The sequence below is a fragment of the Tachyglossus aculeatus genome, chromosome 2 (assembly GCF_015852505.1).
Source record: "Tachyglossus aculeatus isolate mTacAcu1 chromosome 2, mTacAcu1.pri, whole genome shotgun sequence".
Taxonomy (NCBI): domain Eukaryota; kingdom Metazoa; phylum Chordata; class Mammalia; order Monotremata; family Tachyglossidae; genus Tachyglossus; species Tachyglossus aculeatus.
In genome coordinates this window covers 128795559-128799254 of record NC_052067.1, presented here as the reverse complement: position 1 = coordinate 128799254, position 3696 = coordinate 128795559, and the positions used below count along the sequence as shown (strand labels likewise).

The window sequence follows — 3696 nt, the reverse complement described above, 5'->3', positions numbered from 1 at the left end:
TGGCTCATCATTTGGTACACACCAATATAAATACCTACAGAATCAACATGGCCTAGTGGACGGAGCATAGGACTGGGTGTCAGAAGGAGCTGGTTTCTAGTCCTGGCTCCGCCATTTGCCAGCTCTCTGACCTTGGGCAAGTTGCTCCGCATGGCGAAGTAGATAGAGCATGGGCCTGGGAGTTGGAAGGTCATGAGTTCTAATCCTGGCTCCACCGCAGGTCTGCTGTGTGGCCTTGGGTAAGTCTTTTCACTTCTCTGGGCCTCAGTTCCCTAATCTGTAAAATGGGAATTAAAAATATGAGCCCTATGTGGAACAGGGACTGCGTCCAACCCCATTAAATGGTATCTACCCCAGCGCTTAGAACCGTGCCTGGCACATAGTAAGAACTTAACAAATACCACAATTATCATTATTATTATTATCTGCTGAATATCCCTCTTGGCTTCCCTTTTACCTTCGGTGTCCTACTGTCTTTCCTTCATTCACCTCCAAGAGTTCTAATGCAGCCCCAGTGAAGAAGGAACAACCTAAATGGCATTTAACAGACACTACTTTTCACAAAACATACTATACCACTTGCCATTTTTTTAAATATAGATTTTAGATTGTGTTCTACTGAAAAATATCTTAACGACCAAGATGGTGTATTTCATAGTGGTATTAGGATAACAAAATGTTCTCCCAAGTGCGATATAAAACTCCAGTGCTAGGGAACGAAAAGATATGTTCAGAGGAATGCTGAGCATTTTTCAGGATATTACAATTTTTACTGAGTACCTATTGAATGATAAGCATCATCACTAAGGGCTTGGAAAAGACCCATTGTGTCTGACCTGATTATCTTGCATATACGTCAGTACTTAGCATAGTGCTTTAATAGTAATAGCTTAACTTCATCACACATGAACACCAGTCCTAAAGAGCATGCTAACTCATATCTGGAATATACAACATGGTGTATCCACCCTATCTACTGAGAGCTTACTATGTGTCGAACACTGCACTAAGCGTTTGGGAGAGTATAATATAACAGAGTTGGTCCTGTTCACTGCCGACAGCGAGCTAACAGTCTAGGGGAAGAAGGGGAAATGGAATGTTTTTATGGGATTTGTTAAGCACTTACTCTTTGCCAGGCACTGTACTAAGCGCTGTGGTACATACAAGCTAATCAGGTTGGACACTATCCATGGGGGCTCATAATCTTAATCCCCATTTTCAGATGAGGTATGCAGATGTATCCCCCTTCTAGACTGTGTCTCCCCCTTCTAGACTGTGAGCCCACTGTTGGGTAGGGACCATCTCTATGTGTTGCCAACTTGTACTTCCCAAGTGCTTAGTACAGTGCTCTGCACACAGTAAGTGCTCAATAAATATGATTGAATGAATGAATGAGGTATCTATAATAATTATAATGGAATTTATTAAGTGCTTACAATGTGCAAAGCACTGTTCTAAGCACTAGGGAGGTAACAAGGTGATCAGGTTGTCCTACGTGGGGCTCACAGTCTTCATCCTCATTTTACAGATGAGGTGACTGAGGCCCAGAGAAGTTAAGTGACTTGCCCAAAGTCACACAGCTGGCAATTGGCAGAGCCGGGATTTGAACCCACGACCTCTGACTCCAAAGCCCGGGCTCTTTCCACTGAGCCATGCTGCTTCTCTGAGCAGCAGCACAGGATAAATCCACCTCGTTCCCTCTTTTCTCCATTTCATAGTTGAAAACTTGGATGCACACATATTATTCGTTCAGCATCATCATCATCAATCGTATTTATTGAGCACTTACTGTGTGCAGAGCACTGTACTAAGCGCTTGGAAAGTACAAGTTGGCAATCAATCAATCAATCAATTGTATTTATTGAGCGCTTACTGTGTGCAGAGGACTGTACTAAGCGCTTGGGAAGTACAAGTTGGCAACATATAGAGACAGTCCCTACCCAACAGTGGGCTCACAGTCTAAAAGACTGTGAGCCAAGTCTCAAGTTGGCAACATATAGAGACAGTCCCTACCCAACAGTGGGCTCACAGTCTAAAAGTCGTTCTTCACAGTCGTTCTTCTAGACTGCTACAGCATTGATCCAAGCATTAATCACATCCCATCTTCCTCCTCACAGACCTCCCTGCCTCCTGTCTCTCCCCACTCCACTCCATTCTTCACTCTACTGACTGGGTGAGTTTGCTAAAATATTTATTCACTTCATTTTTTCCCACTCCTCAAGAACCTCCAATAGTTACCCATCCACCTCCACATCAAAACTCCTTACCATACGTTGTACTCAATCGGTTCATCTCCTCCTACCTTCCCTCATTGATTTTGTACTACAGCTTGCATACTTTTGCTCTTCTAATGCCAAGCTACTCACTATACCTCAAACACTTCTATCTCGCCACCAACTCCTTGCCGAGATGCTCCTTCTTACCCGGAACTCCCTACTGCTTTGTAGCCAAGAGAATAACATTCATTCATATTTATTGAGCGCTTACTATGTGCAGAGCACTGTACTAAGTGCTAGGAAAGTACTATTCAGTAACAAATAGAGACAATTCCTATCCAACAGTGGGCTCACAGTCTAGATGCAGGGAAACAGACAACAAAACAAAACAAGTTGACAGGCATCAATAGCCATGCTGCTCCTTCTGGAGGAACACAGGGCAACAGGGTGGGTAGACAGTCTCCCTGCCCTTCTCACCTGTCACGATGTGGAACGTCTGCTTGCCCTTAATAATAATAATAATAATAATAATAATAATGGCATTTATTAAGCGCTTACTATGTGCAAAGCACTGTTCTAAGCACTGGGGAGGTTACAAGGTGATCAGGTTGTCCCACAGAGGGCTCACAGTCTTCATCCCCATTTTACATTTGAGGTAACTGAGGCCCAGAGAAGTTAAGTGACTTGCCCAAAGTCACACAGCTGGCAATTGGCAGAGCCGGGATTCGAACCCATGACCCCGACTCCAAAGCCCGGGCTCTTTCCACTGAGCCACGCCCTTCTCAAAGACCACGTCGTGGGGGAGGAAGACCACCTCATCTTGGACTTCGACGCAGGCGTGCCTGCAGCCCTTGAGCACCAGCCGACCGTGGCCCTTGTCCCGGGTGACGGGGAGGACATAGGGGATGGGGTCGCTGGTGGCCACATGGTCAAAAATGACCACTGCATCCAGCTGGGCCAGGATGTCGTTCAGAGCCTGCATGGGCTCCACGTAACCCGAAGAAATGTTGACTCCCCACCTTCAAAACTTTACAAAAAAATCACATCTCCTCCAAGAGGCCTTTTCTGATTGTCTTCATTTTCTCTTCTCCCTCTCCCTATTGTGTCACCCATGCCATTTAAGCTCTTGATAATTGCCCCACCCCTTCTCAGGGTCACACCTGGAGAGTTTCCAGTCCTCTACCAGTCTCGGCTACTGGAGGGGGAGTCAAGCAGAGGCCTACCCATTCCATTCCTAGCTCGGCCAGTGGCTAGTGAGTTGAAGACAGTCTGCAACAAGTCAAAACTCACCCATGCTGGGCAGCAGTGTCACGGGAGAGAGTCAAGGGAGGACACAGGTTGATTGGGCGAAAGGTGGCAATGGTAAACCACTTCCGTATTTTTACCAAGAAAACTCTATGGATACACTAGTAGAATGATTGCAGATGGAGAGCAGAGCGTTCTGGGAGAGATGTGTCCATGGTGTCTCTAATAGTTGGAA

At 45.7% G+C, this 3696-nt stretch overlaps 1 non-coding gene across 1 annotated transcript; it reads left to right on the top strand.

The window, feature by feature from the left end:
* The first annotated feature begins 3358 nt into the window (after positions 1–3358).
* On the top strand, positions 3359–3496 carry LOC119925079. The gene has a single exon (XR_005449750.1). It is a non-coding gene; the product is annotated as a small nucleolar RNA SNORA7 (small nucleolar RNA).
* The last annotated feature ends 200 nt before the right edge of the window (positions 3497–3696 follow it).